The sequence below is a fragment of the Pteropus alecto genome, unplaced genomic scaffold (assembly GCF_000325575.1).
Source record: "Pteropus alecto unplaced genomic scaffold, ASM32557v1 scaffold95, whole genome shotgun sequence".
NCBI lineage: Eukaryota > Metazoa > Chordata > Mammalia > Chiroptera > Pteropodidae > Pteropus > Pteropus alecto.
The window spans coordinates 13573876-13591665 of record NW_006441071.1 but is presented as its reverse complement, the minus strand read 5'-3'; the positions used below and the strand labels follow the sequence as shown (position 1 = coordinate 13591665).

At 32.7% G+C, this 17790-nt stretch overlaps 1 protein-coding gene and 1 pseudogene across 3 annotated transcripts in view; one reads left to right on the top strand and one right to left on the bottom strand.

Annotated features, from left to right (window-relative positions):
- Window positions 1–17790, bottom strand: part of RFX3 (regulatory factor X3) — a 260761-nt gene that overhangs the window by 242416 nt on the left and 555 nt on the right. The window lies entirely within an intron of this gene.
- On the top strand, window positions 325–443 carry LOC112485118 (annotated as a pseudogene).

Below are 17790 nucleotides of genomic sequence, written 5' to 3'. Positions count from 1 at the left end.
CATTTATCTTCTCTCTCCCTCATCCTCAATTGTTTGAATGTAAGCTTTTCAATGTCAGAGATCTGATCAGTTTTGTTCACTGTGGTAGTCTCCATAGAGATTGACTGCTTGACCCATATTGTATATACTGGAATTTGCTCAATAAATGAATGGATGGATATAAAATGTGAAAGTGAGCTTGTACACCTGATTCTAGAAATTGAAGGGAACCCTTTGAGTCTGGAAAAAGGTTAAAATGACTTCACAACTGGTAGTAAATTCACCAAACTCAATCACCTCAAAAGACAGTACAGAATGAAAACACACTGATTAAAAAGAGAGCTGGTCGATGGCCATGCCACCCTGAACAAGCCCGATCTCATCTGATCTCAGAAGCTAAGCAGGGTCAGGCCTGGTTAGAACTTGGATAGGAGACCACCTAGGAATACCAGGTGCTGTAGGTGTTTAAAAGAGAGAGAGAGAGAGAGAGAGAACGAGAACTAAAAGAACTAAAATTCAAACCCAGGACTGTTCATTCCAAGAGAGAGAGAGAGAAAGAGCGAGAGAGAGCTGGACGGATTTATGAATGACAACTCCATTATTTCAAAAAAATAAAAAAACTTTTTCAGGAGAAAAATCTCTGTAGTAAATATCAAAGCAAATAACCCTACCTTTCCACATACTGGAATATCACAAATACAACCACAGATCTGACTACTGTAATAATTCCATTCTCATACCACCATTTGCCTTGGTGTAAGCTTGGAACTCAAGTCATAATTCCGTACTTTTGACATCCCGACAGGACAATGAAGTTAGGTAGCAAAAGGTAAAACTCAAGAGATTTGGGTATTCAAAACAGCTCCTTAAAAAGCATAGTTCTCATAATGCTCCCCCATGTCTCTCCCATAAAGCAGCATTAGGAATTCTCACACCGTGCCAATCAGAAAATAGGAAGAAGATAATGGATCCTAAAAGGCACTCCCCAACTTCAGAAACTAAGAAATTACTGTTGGCAGATACTGAAGAAATCTCAGGCAAGTCTAGAATTCCACACATACATACACACACATAAAATTTATATATACATACAGAATTAGAGAAAAAAATCATTTGATTAGAGGAAATGAGACCTTGGTTAAGGTTAGCCCCAATATACTGCCTACTAGATGATGCTGTATTTGAAGAAATATCCAAAAGTCATGAATTCATACCATTAAATCCCTTGTAGAAAACAGGAAGTAAATAAATCCATTTGAACTAATAGAATTGCATTGTTCTAAAGGTCATAAAATCAGGGCTAGAAAAATTATAAAATGGTTAAATACATTGTCTATAATTTGATTAGAGATAAAGATAAACAACTTGAGGCTTAATAATTATTCACGGATTGCTTCTACCAGAAAAAGACATTGGATTTTGTGCTGAGTTCAAAAACGTGCTGTGGAGTCTACTGCCTTCAGAAATTGAGACAATTGAGAAGGAGCAAACATTTACAAATGAAAATCTAAATCATAATCTCCAATCAGTATCAGGGTTAGAAATGACCATATCAACTTAGGTACTATTCTACGTAACTTTAGGAAACATGAATTTAAGAAAACTGGGAAACACATTCTAAGAAAAATAAAGGAGAACCAAGTTTACAGAAAAATGACAAGGCAGAATTCAGGTGACCATAGGGTAGTAAATAGCAACTGCCATTTACTGAGTGGTTACCTGTCAAAAACACTGCAGTTTGTCTATGTCATCTAATGTAATTTTTGAAACAATCTTTTAAGGTATATTTTAGTAACCTTATTTCACAAAGTTTAAGTAATCTGCTGAAGGTTAAACCACTAATCAGTAGCAGAACTAAAATTCAAACCCAGGGCCAAAGCCTGAATGGCCAAAAAAAGAAGTCACACAACAGAAGGGTGAAATATAAATTTGAAAATATACAGTAGCCTGTAAGCTTCCTAACAGCACAGTGGTAGTTTTGTGGCACTTAATATTTCTTAAGTGATTCTGATGAAGAGACAATGAGGAAACCTGAAAGATTCTGACCCATAGAAACATAAAACTTTGGGCTTTTTTAACACATCCAAAGTACTTTCTTTTGAGAAGATTCTATAATCCATATTTGGAAACAGTTTAAGCAAAAATTTGTCCAGATTATAAATTCATAACATATTAAGGATGCATTCCATTTTAGATTCTTCCTCTTTATATCCAACAAATAGAGCAGTATAGTATTTAGTTACTCCAGTAACTAAATCTCTATATTCGAATCTCAGTTTAAGACTTCCTACAGTTTAACATTCTCTTTTCAAATGAATTACACTCTTAATATCTACATTTGCCATTCTGTTTTATGGGCCAGTAGGTATCATGGAGTATAATTAAGTCTAAAAGTAAATGATTTAAATTCTGCCCCCCTCCAAAAAAAAAAACAACTGTTTTCTTCAATTAACAGAAAGCAAAATCAATTTAATGCCTTATATTGAGTCTCTCTTAACTCAGATAAAATAGCAGCATTAAATTTTAAAAATTTTCATAAAGACTAAGAATGAAGAACTTCTAGGCAAAAATGCAAGAGCTAACTAATATTTCATCATACTTTTGTTTATCATATCTCCTTTTTTATTGAAGGCAAAGATAAATCCAAAGGGAACAGTTTTACAAGAAAGGTTTGTCCATGGGGATTTACCTTGTTAAGAACAAATGACAAATGGTTTTCTCCTACAGGAAACCTACTCCTGTTTTATATAAATGTATCCTTTCAGATTTGGTGCCACAGATGAGGCTGGTAAGAGCATCGGGTTACAACTAGAAAGTTCAGATATCATTTCCTTGGTTTCTCTTAGAAGAATTGTTTCAAATAATCAATAGGATTAGTGCTCAAATCGTGCATCTTTATCATAAAACAAGATACCAAAACTAAGTTCAAGCCTGACCTCATAGATTTACTTCCAATTCTAAAACACACATATACACATACAGAAAAAATAAGAAAAAATCTTATTCCTACCACCATCTCATATTATTAATCAGTAAACAATATATCCTTCCAAAAATTCAGATTAAGAAAATAAGAAGTCACATAATAGCATGACTGCTGGTATTGCTTCTGTTGCTATGGAATAAAGGGCAGTCCCTTCACATACTCATTTTGTTGGTTCTTTTACTTAAGGGTGCTGCAACACCTTTAATGCCCAGTCAGGCAAGTCTCAGCTTGAACCAGAGGTATCAGCTGCCAGTATTTCACTTTTGTTCCACAAGAGAGTGACCTACTGGAACAAATGTTTCAATTTTAAAAATTAATAATTCAATGGATTTTTACAATCTTTGGAATGATTAGAATCACTCTTACCCTCATCGAAAGTAAAGAGATGCATGTCAGATCTGAGAATTATTTACATCAATACAGTGATTATGGCATAATTCACTAACACCTAGTAAGGGGAAATACAAATGATAGTGACAAAAATATAATATTTTTCTTTAAAAAATCTAGAAAGTATGTTACTTCTCCTTAATATACATACAGCCAATTGATGATTTGTGAAAATATTTGAAATTTTATTTCTATGTCATTCTAAAATAAAGCAATTAATGATCCATATGCCAAAATTATAGTTGGAGATAATAAAAATTAAAGATATTTATTCATACTTTTAAGAATTATAAAACTTTATTTTTCCTAGAAAAAATATGAGTTTGAACTTGTAGATAAAATAAACAAGTATTCTGATTACTAAAGTTAGCACATTTGGGTTGTTTGCCTTTAATAAAAGTTTTGCACTAGCTTGATATAACAGAACACTGGTAGAGGAGCGGAGTCTGGAGTCCAACAGCCCCAACTCTGATAAATGTTATGTATCATTGTGCAAGTAACTTACCTCTGTTTCACTATCTTTAAAGTAAGTGGGGGGCAGAGTGGTGGGTTAAGCTAGATAACTTCCAAAGTCTTTTCCAACTTAAAAATTCTGATTCTAAAATAAAACATCCTAATTATGTCTCTACTGGAATTCTACATATTTGTACCATTTGGAAGCATGTATAACTCTAGCGACAGACTTTTTCACCTCTTTAATCTCTACTCTAGCTCCCTGGATGTCCCTTTCGGTGGGCTGGACAGAGTCAAACATAGTATATGAGTAGAAGAATATGACAGTAGAATAGTTTTAAGTAGAAAAAGGAGAAAGGCTGAAGTTGATCCCGTCATACTCATGATAGAGGTTTGTTGTTCCAGTTCCAGACCCAAAAACTTAGCTGCTATGCAAACAGGTCAGGTTCTAAAATACAAAGCAATTCTTGGATAAAGTTTTGTTTTACATGGGGTTCTTCCAAATTAGAACATTAATCTGTTTGCTATTAGGGAGTTACTCCAATATAGAATAAGTAGACCAATTATTCTCATATTGGAAATGGCTTCTTTTTAATACATGACATACATGCAATGGTAGTGAAATTAAAAAAAAAAACTTCTAAACACTAGAATAAAAATCGTCAGTGCTTTCATTGATGCTATATTGAGTGTAAAATAATAAAAAGCTGAATAATACTTTAAGTGTAAGGTATCTAAAGCCACAAAAGTTATTACAAACAATATTTACATTGATATTGCATTAAGTTTATAATAAAATATTCAATAAATATTACTGAAATTAACATGTATATTCCATAATCTTTTGTTTTTCAAGGTTACATTTATGTTTAGTTCCAGCATTGTTTGGCTTATTAAGCTTTATACTGGTATTCTCTTGTATATGTTACATCTTCTACCTACTTTTGGAAAGCTTAAATAAGTAAGAATCTAATATAAAGGATGACTTAACTCGGATGTTTCCTAACAGCAGAAAGAATTAAATGTAAACCTTTGCAGATGTTTCCTAATGGCAGAAAGAATTAACTATAACCCTTTGAGAAAAGAAATTGTACTTTATAGGATAAGATCGTTTAATTAGTGCATCATTAATTTGATTATTTTATACCAGTTCACTATTCTGTCTGGCTAGTTATCCTGTAGTAGAAATATTTTAAAAGACAGCCAAAACATTTTAAGTCGTATACATTTCTATGGAATCTTTTGAATCAGAGAGAAGTTTAGCAATTGATATAACATAACTGAAAAATGCAGGCCTTATTTAATGTAATATATTTACGTCTTCATGCCTAAATCATTTAATTAGATTCAAACAACAAGGAAACATCATCTTTTAAATAAAGAGATTTAGATCTACATTTTGTATTATTTATTAAAGTGACATTAATCATTAGTGATTATACATATTAGTCTGCTCATTACAGAATAATTTCCAACATGAATAATGGATTTTTGTTTCTTATAGACGCTAGCACTGGAAAAACAAGCTTTTTTCATACCTGCCTAATTTTAGTCAAAGAAAAACCTAAGAGATCCTCCTCATTCTCTGGAGTTGGTGAATTAGGAACTATTAAACTGCTGTGAATGATATTATAAGTTGTCAGTACATTGCTCTTAGCAATGGATGTCTCTTCCTTTACACTGTTATGTCCAAGTAACTGAGTAGCTACCGTTGGAGGAAATATTCTAGAAAATACTTGGTTCTCTTCCCTTATCAACTTACAAAATGACTCTTAGCAGTTCACCCAGATCTAATCAAAAACAAGTTAAAAGAATGATGTACAAAAGATTAGCACCATTTCACCTAAGAGATATATCTCAAGACAATTGTTTTCATGTGTGCTGCAAACGTTAGGCTGCTTTGTTTATGCTTAATCCCTTTTCTAATAAGTCAGATTTCAAGTAGAAGAGACTGGAATTACTAAACAAAAAACTTGACCAAAAACTGAGAACAAACTTCCTGATTTAAAAATCTGCTGCACTGAGAAAAAACAACATGATGATCACAATTACACTTAAATATTTTGTCTTAAATATGATGTAAGCACTGTTTCAAGTCTACACTGAGTCTGTTCTTAACATTAGATTTAAATTTCTTCAAGGCAACACAAGATAAGGATTCAAGTATTTTTAATAATTATCTCATATTATATAGCCTTAAGAACCATCAAAAGTACTAATTGTAAAATCTGTGTGATGGGCACATGGGGATTTATTATACTATTCTCTCTGCTTGATATAAGTTATAAAAGTTCTAAAATAAGAGAGTTTTAAGAATATATACATTTATGGTACATAGTTTCCCACACTATGGTATATTGGTTTCCCAAATATAAACTGCTTTAGATATCAGATAAGTTAGCCAGATATCTCAAGTGAATATATTAATTTTGTATATTTTTATATTAAGTAACTCTGTAATAAAATAATTACAAAAAACCTCTGATGTACCATCTCAATTTAATACTTTTCTATACACAATATTTAGTAATAGTGAAATTCCATACAATAATAGTCAAAGATCCCAGAGACTCATTATATTTTCAACAAATAAAAACAAAAAATGTGGTGCCCATAAAGAAACTTAAGTACAATCTGTTCCTCAGCTTCCCATCAGTTAAAATCACAGTAAGGCCCCCCTCCAAAAAAAAAAAAAAAAAAAAGACCAACAAATTATTTCACCATTCATACTTTGATTTATCCATCTTACCTTATTTTTATCTTTACTTCAAAATTCTCCACTAATTCCAACTACATGTTCAATATCTCCTCCTACCCTTCTTTTTCATCTTTATTGATTCTCAAATATCTCTATTACTTCTGTAGCATTCTACAATTTGAAACTTTAAAAAATAAGTCCACATAGCAGGAAATATGTAATTTTATATTTACTATCTCATTCCTCTTTTTTTCAAAATGCTCCTTAAAACCTAATAGAAATCTGAGTCATTTCAGGATTCCTCAATTAACCAAAATAGCATTGGCATTAAATACATATTGATCTAAGTCCTTTAATCCTCATTCAAAAGTAAAAGCTAAAGGACAATGATGTAAAACTACAAACTTAAAGACTAATATATCCAGTTATCTCTTAGGCCTCTGCTAGAATGTTTTTTAATCAAATATTAGAAATAATGTTATTAACAGTAGTGGTAATATTACTAGATATGCCAAATATGGCAAACTGGGTTTGTTATACATGTAGCCTCTAAAATGACCTTTTTATCTAAATTATACTAATCATTGTTCATACTCTAGTTTTTCCAATTATATGATCCTGCCTGGATTACCCCATTCCTTCAGATTAAGTAAGGTATTGTTCTGGGCATGGAGTGTAGGCTATTGGCATTCTTTATCAAGTATGTAAATCAACAAGTAACCTGGAACTTCCAACACTCACACATAATGCATCGTACAAGACTGTGCTGTAGATTTTGGGAAATTCCAGAAGCAATGTAAATAAACAAAAATGCAGTATAAAGGCGAGGCTTATATTATCCAAGAATGGAGCATTTCTTTTAATCAAGGGCAGTAGGACTGGAGGTAAGTGAAGTTTCAGGATCACTACAATGACTTCCTCTCATAAATTGCTTTTAACATCTTCAATCCCCAGTCACTTGCACTTCTGACACCACCAATAAATGATCAAGTAAGTCTAACCCAATCAAAATATTAAAATACATTGCCTTCCAATTTCAAAAATATAATCCCACCTCACTTCCAAGCCATATGGTTCTCAAATCTTTGCTGAAACTTAGATTCCTATCTATTATGGATCTCTCCTCATTCAACGTCACTTAAAAGGGTTTAAATTTCAAAATTCAACAGACTTCTAAAAATAAAAGAACAGATCAAATGTTGGGTCAGCAGCACAATATCTTAATCTACTATAACTGGAATGAATTACAATTTTTGCCTTTAACTATAATTTAATTTGACTTCAGTATTCATGGCCTGTATTAATTCAAAGTAGCCTCTAAAAATTATCATATAATGTGAGGCATTATTAAACATTGTTCCCCAAATCACACAAAGATCATTCAAAGAACTGAAGTCAAACATTTCCCCTAATTTTCTTTGCCTCAAGAAAACAGCACTGGAGTATTTTCTACTACTGTTATATGTATAATTAAAAAAAAAAAAGTGAGCAAAAATGGTATTAACAGAAGTCCTATGGCACCAAGTACAATGTACATTAAAATGATTTTTGAAAGGTCTGCACACACATATACACAAAACATAATATCTAAGCTTAATTCCATTTTTCTGTCTTTTAGAAGCATGCAATATGATCATGTTATAAAGAATCTAACTTTATCTGGTGTTTGTGTCTATATTTTTCATGTTGAATTTTCTTTGTGGCACATCAAAATACACATTGTAAATTTAAATGGCAAAGGTGATTTTCAGATCACTAATAAAGTATCTTTTCGTGTGCTTTTTATTAATGACCCTTAAGCTGACACTTCATTAAAATCATCTCCAAAACTATCATCAGATATACGCCAATCAGTGAAAGCCTGATGTGACAGATTATACTCTTTGATTCTTTAAAATATTAGACTAAATAGGAGCAGGGGAAAAACTAAGGATCAATTGAAAAAAGAAAAAAAAAAAAAATGAATCCACAAAATAACCTACCCAAAGCAAAATGTAGAGAGGTGGATTTAAGGCATTATTTCTGTCACCTGGCACACAAACTAGATTTTCTCACTACTCTCTCTTATTCCTACCTTTCTAAAGCAGTGCATGACTAAACCACAATATAGGCTCCTTATAATGATATTATTGCACATCCACTAGTATACTAAAGGATAGACATACAGTACAGTCAGTCTTTAGGGGAAAAAAGAATCACAAATATAGAGTAATAAGATGCCTAACCTCACAAAAGTATATGCACTCTATTCAATAATATAGCAGGAAAGGAAAGAGATGGAAAAAACACTGATCACCTTAATCACTTCTTTCTCCCTCTCCCCACACTCCCAATCCCCGCCTCAAGCCCTATCCTGGCCAAACCTCATAGATCAAGAAAACAAACTGGGTAGAATATGCAATGCACTAATAGTTAACAATGGAAACAGGATGTAATTTCTAAATGTATCTGCTTCTTCCTGCCTCTCTCTAGCAAGCTCCCTCACCCTCTCCCCAACAAAAGTATGGGAGAAAGAAACAACCCAAAACAGCAGTGTTTCTAAAACGGTTTTGCACATTAAGATAAACTATGCTGATGGAGACTGAAGAGGGCCAAGATACATTTTTAATGATAATAGTTACTGTATTAAAATGTAAAAATGCTTATCAAGCATATGAATCTGAATGTAGTTCAGATATTAGAATGTTTATATTAGTAAAAAATCATTTAAAATAATTTTAAATGCAACAATAATTCTAATCTATTAATCTTTCACACTCTTTGTTAGATTAAGAAGTGAGATATAGAACATAAGACTTATCTTGAACTAATGAAAATATGCTTCCTTTCATAGTCTGCAAAGCTCTAAAATCTTAAGTCTACTAGCAAATTAACATTAAAGTAAAATTTTATGGAAATGTACATTTCTTGACCAAAAGACACAATGTTTCTGCTAAAAAAAAAAAAATGCTTGTCCAAGTATAAACAATATTCAGGAAAAAAAAGAAAAGCAGTAAGTATTACCAATGAAAAAACAAAAGACTACTAGTGTGGATGGTGGCAATGCTTCCCACAGTGGGGTATCAAAGTACTCCAAAGGCCCTCAGAACTTGCTCAGACTCCTTGACAAGACTTTAGTTCTTTCCAAACCAGCTGAATAACATTAAGGGAAGAAAAAGTCAAGGTTTAATAACTGGAAAAGAAATGTTGAAAAATGAGATAAACAGAAACTTAAATTAATTTTTATTGTTTATGATGAGAAAACTCAAAAATCCCTCTCTCTTTCTCTAATTGCCTATCCACATACTTGAGAAATTATATCCTGTTTTAAATATCTCATTGGTGAGCAACAGGCAGAAGTCCCAACTGTCAGACACTTGTCTGGCACACAGACATAGAGGAGCTGGCTTGGCAGGAGCTCAAGCTGTGAGACTCAGCTAATTCCTACGTGGGTGAGGAAATCAGGGCATTTGGCCACAGTTCTCTAAGGAGACAAGTGAAATGGCGGAACCTTCTGAGATTATGCCACAGGTATGGCCATTATGCTAGACCCAGGCTCTGGGTTTTCTTTCTTTGTTGTTCTTATCAGAAGAAATGATAGGCAAGCAAAATGCCACCCTTTGAGTCCATCTGCAAGGAAAACACCAATGCCTGGCCCCATGTTACTGGCTTGTTTCTCTTTCCCCAGTGCCAATCTTGCCATGGAATCATAGACTATTAGTGCAAGAAAGGGCTTTAGAGACCACACAGCCTATCGTTTCATTTTACAGATGAAGAAACTGAGACCTAGAGGGTTTAAGTAACTAGACTAAGATTTTACAGTTAGTGACACTGAATACCAGAACAGAAATTTTGTTTTCTCCTTTTTACCTTCCTTTGGCTGGCACCTTTAAAGACCTTTCTTTCTCAGCCTAGCCACTGCTCTCCTTTCTCCTTCCACATAACCTCTCAATATTGTTTCCTCTCATCGACTAATGTACTTTTATTTTCAGCCAGCCTCACTCATAAGTTTTCCTGGGCTCCTATTAGTCCTTACCCATTTTTGCCTAAAAAGGAAGCATCAGGAACCTCTGGTAGTCTTGACCAGCTACTATAAAGCAGCGGTCCCCAACCTTTTTGGCACCAGGGACCAGTGCTCCTATGAGAATCTAATGCCTGATGATCTGTGGTGAAGCTGAGGCAGTGATGCTAGGAGCAGGTGCAAATACAGATGAATCTTCACTCCTTTGCCTGCCACTCACCTCATGCTATGCAGCTTGGTTCCTAACAGGCCACAAACCTATACCAGTCCTCAGCCCAGGGGTTGGGGACCCCTACTATAAAGCAAAGGCAAGCAGTACTGATTGGGATTATAGTTTCTAATAAAAGTAATGAGAAAGAAAAATCCAGGAGTTAAGAGTCAGAAATAAGCAGGCATATGTGACTGTGCACACAGTATTTTTAAACTAGACTAGAGATTTAACCTAGAGGCCAGAACACAGTCAGGACTAGGAAGGGAGCCTACTGAAGCAAAATCACATTCAAGTATATCATTAGCGGAACAAGGATATGTATTTGTTCAAGAGGGCAGTCAGATATATAGAAATTGTAATAATAGATTGAAAATGGTAATAATAATATTTAACCTTACCATCTAGGCTGCATTTCCAAAAGTTCCTTTAAAAATATATGTCAAATTCATTGGAGAAAGGAAGCAGAGGAGATGGCTGAGCTGAATGAGTCTACCTACTCTGTATGTTGGAGCTAATCGTATATAAAAAATAATGTAAAAGAAGTCATATAATTAATTAAACAGTTAACAGTACTGGGGAGGATAGGAACAGGTAAGATAAGGAAAGCAAGCAAAAAGCCTGTACAATACACAATGCTTCAGCAAAAAAGATGACACAAGTTTCAGATAAATTTTCAACTGGAATGTATAAATCGTATTTCCAGTTTTAGAAAGATTATAGCTATTTTAGATTACTCTAAAATGAGAAAATATTCAACTCTTAATCGAAATGCTTAAATGGATTCATAGTACACTGCTAAATAGCAACTTTATATAAAGCAGCCAACTGAAATGTTTCTTTAAACATCTTTAATATTCAAAGAAATGGAGCCAAAGTTGACATGTTTCTTCTACAATTTCATATTATGTTTTACTGCATAATGTTGCAAGGTTACTTTATACTTCAAGATTAAGGTTGGCAAATTATTCCAAAATTACTTATTGCTACAGGTATACTAGCGGTGACCTCACACATTTTTCTATCCTTAAAAAATTGTTAGCAGTGCATTATAAAATCATAGAATAATTGCTTAATGAACTCATCTTTATACAACTATTGTCATTATTACATATTGACTATTTTGTATAAAGCTTATAAATAAGGCTCAAAATGTTTTCAAGTGAATTCGTATAAAACATGTGAAAAGGAAAATATATATTGGACAATGAAATGGACAATGAGAAGTTGTAAGAGTTTATCAAATGTTGCATCATTGGTTTTCAGTCTAAAATTCCTGGAGCAGGAGAATTATCCAATTATTGTAGAAGAAATCCATTATAATAAGGGCTACAGAGTAAAACTAAAATATAATTTTGGGCTAATATCCTATTAATTCAGTGTAATGACAAGACTGGTTATCAAATGACAATCCAAACCTGTGGTTGATAGCTTTCTCTCTGATTTATTTTGAAAAGAGGGGAGGAGGGAATAATCATTTAATGAGTGTAGATTACTGGGCAAAGTCTTTCAAAACTTAGAGCCCATTTGGAAAGAGATGGTCAGGAGCATATTAAAATGATTCTTAGATGGAAAAAAGATTAAAATTAGTATCTCCTAGTATTCTCTAATAATAAAAGCCAACACGTATTATGCATGTATTATGCAAATACTGAGCAGAGCACATTACATGAATTATCCACTTTGATCTTCACAGAACCCCATAAAGCATGTAAGATTGATCCTATTTTTCAGATGAGAAAACTGAGGCTAAGTGAAGATAAATAACTTATCCAAGTTCCTAGTAAGATCAACTGAAATCTCACTCCAATGCCTGTGTTCTTTAACCAATATACTTCTTCCATTGATCTATTTAAATAACAAAACATATATCTATTTGATACTTTAAATATATTTCAGTTTTTAACTGATTTGTTTTCATTAAGTACATATTATACCTTGACATGAAGTATAAAACAAATATAAAAGTTTTGAAATAATGTTTTGTACTCTAAAAATCTTAGTGGCACAAACTAACTGATAAACTGTAAATTTTAAAAGACAAATGCCTGGCTTACTTTAACAAGACTAGCATTTTAAAATATTGTCATTCTCTACTGATGTTCCGGATTTTTTTGTATGTGGCATTCCAACACATGAAGTCCTATGCCTTATAAAAAAGGTAATTTTTAAAAACATCACATTTTACTGATTGTAGTTAAATGTGGGATAACAGTACAGATAAATCTGTTATCTAAAGAAAAAAAAGTTTAAATGATGTAACCATATCTTTCTAAGCTACTTAAGATACTACCACTGTTTCGGTTATGTCTTTTAGAATATATACTGATGATGAAGGAAAATTAATAATGCAAGAAGAGCTCAAAAGATTGGATTTAACAGTTCTCATAAAAAACTCTCACTGAACAAATATTCATGTAGAGAAAACAATATACGTCACTTTCAGTTTAGAAGTATATGGCACAGAGTAAGGCATGAAATCTAAAACTTTTCAGATAATAAAGCCCAATTAAATATTCAAACCAGACTACTTCAATAGCATGAAATAGAGACTAAAATTCTCTAGACAATTTTTAATATTATTGTTGGTGTTGATTTAATTAGCCTGGTAAGTATTATTGCCACTTATACTTTTGAGGTAGCTTTTTTTTTTAAAAGATTATACCATAAAAGTGATATCACTTATGTTATATAAATGTTATAAGAATTACAGTAAATGATTTGTGCCCATAGTACCAAATTTACGAAGTGCAAAGCCATACTGCTAAAATAGCATGATTCTCAAGTTAAACTAGATTTTTGAGATGGAGACTAAATACCTGCATTAGATGATCAATGTGCCTGCCTACAAGACTATTGCTGACATTTAGACTATGCTAGAGATGTCAATCTTGATATTTTTATGTTGTGCTAATATATATTAGTACAGAGAAAAGCAGGCTTTGATATAAAGCTGCCAATTAAGACAGTATACTAAGTTTAAAATCCATAAAAATAAGGCTATTATATGCTTGAGTGAATACATAATTAATTTTTTCTTTAAATAAAGTTCTAATCAGTTCACATTCTTAGTGATAGTAATCTCATGTTGTAAACAGCACAGCACCCTCTGGTGCATCTGTTATAAGATGTATAAAATTCCAACAAAAAAAAAATCAGAGTAAAAAGGAATCTTAGAAATCAATGTTATTATTCTTTTATTTACTTCAGTACGTATTTTTAAACATTAATGCTTAAAAACAATTTTCATTTAAAAAAAGCACTAAAAACTTTATAGTAACAACTGAAGTAGATGAGGAAAATGTTTTAGTTTGAAAATATTTAAAATAATGAAGCAACAAAAACAATGCTGGTTTCCATTTATCAAAGTAAAATAATGCTTTCCAAAAAATTCTTTAAGTATACGATGGCAAAAGTTAACTTGTCATGGTAAACAAATCTTACTTTATTCAAATCTACCTTGGCTTTTTGCTTCAGATAAATTTCACTGTGTAAAGTGCCCCTGGGTACTTTTTCTGGCTTCAAAAGGAATTTACCATTACTTTTAAGAATTTTTAAGTGTTTTGTGAAAGGATCTGAAACTTTTACTGCTTGGAAATAGAATAACATTCAGAAATAAAAAATTAAGTTAAATTACAAATCTGAATTTGAATAATTCAAAACTTTTACTTTAGAAAAAACTCTTCCTAGGAAAATAATTAACTCCAAAGTGTATTTTACTAAGGACAAAGCAAAGGATGCCACCTGCTTTAGACAGCCCTTTTGTGAACCACTGGAAGTCCCAAACAATGCACTAGAAATGAAAGTGACACCTGTTTAAAGCAGCCATCTGTCCCTAACAAGCTAGATTTAGTCAAATCCACTTAATCTTGGATTTCCAAAATATGGGAACACTATGCACCTGTAAACAGAGAGGAATTTAAAATCTGCTTTTTGATGGCTACTGGGAATTTATACCATAGTTAAAGGCAAATGGTTCCATTAGGGAAATTAATTATTTTTAAAGTAACTAGGAGTAGAAGCTTTTTAGGCCAATGCTCAACATAAAAACAAAACAAAGGGGAAAAAAACCACATTCTTCATAATTTAAAAGTTTACTTCTTTAGTATTCTCATTTCTTGTAACATAGTCTCACTATAATACCAAGAACAAAGTAACTATTACTGTTTGGACAAGTTTTTGTTTTTGTTTTTAACTCTTCCCACACATCTGATGCTATATCCGCCCTTTTAATCTCAATCTCAATCAATCTCTCTCTCTCTCTCTCTCTCTCTCTCTCTCAAATTTGAAAAGCAAAAATCATACTCCACCTACTGATTTCTTCAGTTGGAGTTAGAGGAAAGCACACACAACATCAACTTTCTCCACAATAATGAAACATGTTAACAAAAAGTAACACGACATTTAAATAATACATTGAATCTATCTTGATTTATAATTCACTCATTTTTAATTGCTAATTTTTAATGGTAAAAAATTTACCATATTAACTTTAAGGTAAAAAAAACTGTTTGTTTAGGGTTAAAGTAAGTTAAACTTGTAAACTATAAACCTTTTTAGTATCAAAGTGGAGTACAAAACTATTTGAACACTGGAGGAACGATATACTATTTTTTAAATTAGGCATAATTACCCCATATAATAAAAACATTATGGAATGATGCATTTTAAGAATGCATTTTAATTTACTATATTATACATGAAAATGTACTACAAAATATGCCTATCTCAGTTAATGCAATTCACAGGCAAAACAATATAAAAAGAGTGAGATAGGCATTATGGCATAAAATGAATCAGATATTCCGCTGCTAAAGACAAGCTACAAGTGACTCCTATTTAATAGTTTTTGTTTTAAAGTGTAGTGACTCACTTTCAGAGATTTCTATTAGTCTAAAAATGAGAACACAGAAGAATACCAAAACACAATATAGTCCCTCCTAGGAAAAATATCACAGAAAGAATAAACGAAGCGCTAAGTATTTACCCTTGTGTTAAACTTAAAATTTTGTCATTTGCTAGTATTTCTAATTATTATTTTCTCAATCCATATGAATAATATTGACATATGTGAGCCCAAAGCACCTCTAACAGCAACTTTATACTATACTATGTGCTTTTAAAAATGGATAATAGAATTCAATTTAAGTTCTGCTCTCAAATCAACTTGTGAATGGAAGTTTACATCATTGAATCTGAGATAACTGTGAAATGAGTGAAATGCCTCAAATAAGTTCTTGGACACTATGAAATAAAAATATTAAACCATAACATTATAGCATATAATCTACTCAGCTGAAAACCTATTATGCAAATGTCATAAGGTCTAAAACTGTTTCAAGACAGCAAAATTCCTATTAACTTCAGAGAGAGTTTATAGGGCTCAGGAGCTTCACCATCCAAAAGTGTTCAAGCATGACACTCATCTGAACAGAAAAAAAATACAAGTTAGTATTCGAGATTTGCATGAAACTCAAGTTGGAGAGGGGATGAATAAATATAAAGGAATTTGGGTACTCTGAGAAAGACTTCTTTCAGAACAAAATATCATCCGCATTTAAAACAGTAATCACAAGGAAATGAATTGAAAGATTTTTTTTAAGTTTTTTAAAAATCCCAACTCTCATTTTACAAAGTATTAGCCTTAATAGCATTACAATTATCAACTTGCTCATTGACAATCTCAAGAATAATTAATACGATCACATTATTCACAGGTTGCTCTGTCAGGTAAATCAATATATGATTAGTTAGAAGAAGGTTATTTAAATAAGTATTTTATTCCAAATTGGAAACTTCAATATGTGCGAATATAAGTTATTTGTTTTAGCACACATTCATTATCAAAACTCATTACTGATAATCTATTAATTAAACGATAGGCTGAAAAATGAACAAACTCAGGATATGGAAAACTGGGTTCCCTCTAACCAAGAGCTCTATTACTTGAGAAGTGTTAAGTATTCAAATCTACAGAGAAAAATGGATTTTTTTAAAAAGAGACTTAAAAAAGGAGAAAGTTCTCTCTTCTTCTCTCTTCTCATCAGGTTTATGGCATTGTCCAAAAACCAAAAATAAATAATATGTTAAGTACACATATGCCTAGATTTTAACAACCATAAAGAAAGTGAAATATACACACGTTTCAAGTTGAGAAGCTTCATACATTCTTTATGAACAACTTGACTTCAATTTCAACTCTCAAAGAAAAACGAACAGAGAAGATGAAGAGAAAAAAACTCTTTAAAGTACCATAACTGTCATAAATAACAATGTAAACTGAGTTCTCACAAAGCTTCCTCACGTCCTTTCCCTGTTTATCACGCACAAAGTCTTATAACCACAATGAAAATTGTTAACACTCCACTGTGGGGGAAGGAGGTTCATGAAAGTGAAATGGAACCTCACTACTACCCCTCCCACCTCCACATGAAGGATAAAGCACTGTCAATAACTACTAACCCAAGTATCACTGATGCCCTGCATCCGGTTTAAATCACAAGCACACACAGACATCAAAAAAAAGAGGGGAAAGACTTAAAAAAAAATCTTTCCCAGCGTAGCACTCTCCAGCGAAGAGGCCCCAGGTTTCAGCGTGAGTGTGTGAGTGTGTGTGTGCGTGTGTGTGTGTGTGTGTGAGAGTGTGTAAGCGGTATAGGGGGGAGAAGAAAGGAGTGGGGGGAGAGTGCTGAATGGATATTAAGACTGCAGCACAAAGAAAACACAGTTTAAAAAGAAAAAAAGGAAACGGTGCAGCTGATGATGGTAAAGAAGAGCAGCCCATTTAGCACAAGGCAAAGAGGGGCAAAAATGAAGGGAATGGGAGATGGGAAAAGTTCACCGTTGTACGAAGATAAAAATAACAAGACCCTCAACAAGGCCCCACAAGTGAACAACAACAACAACAAAACAGCACCTCTTGGGTCCCCCCCACCCCGCACATTGTTGTCTATTTCGGTTTTGAAAGAAGCAGGAAACAAGCGGCTCTGAAAAAGAAAAAATTAAAGGAAAAAAAAAAAACCTTCCCTCTTCACCTGACTCTCCTCCTCAGACCTCGGGAGAGCTCCACCATCCGC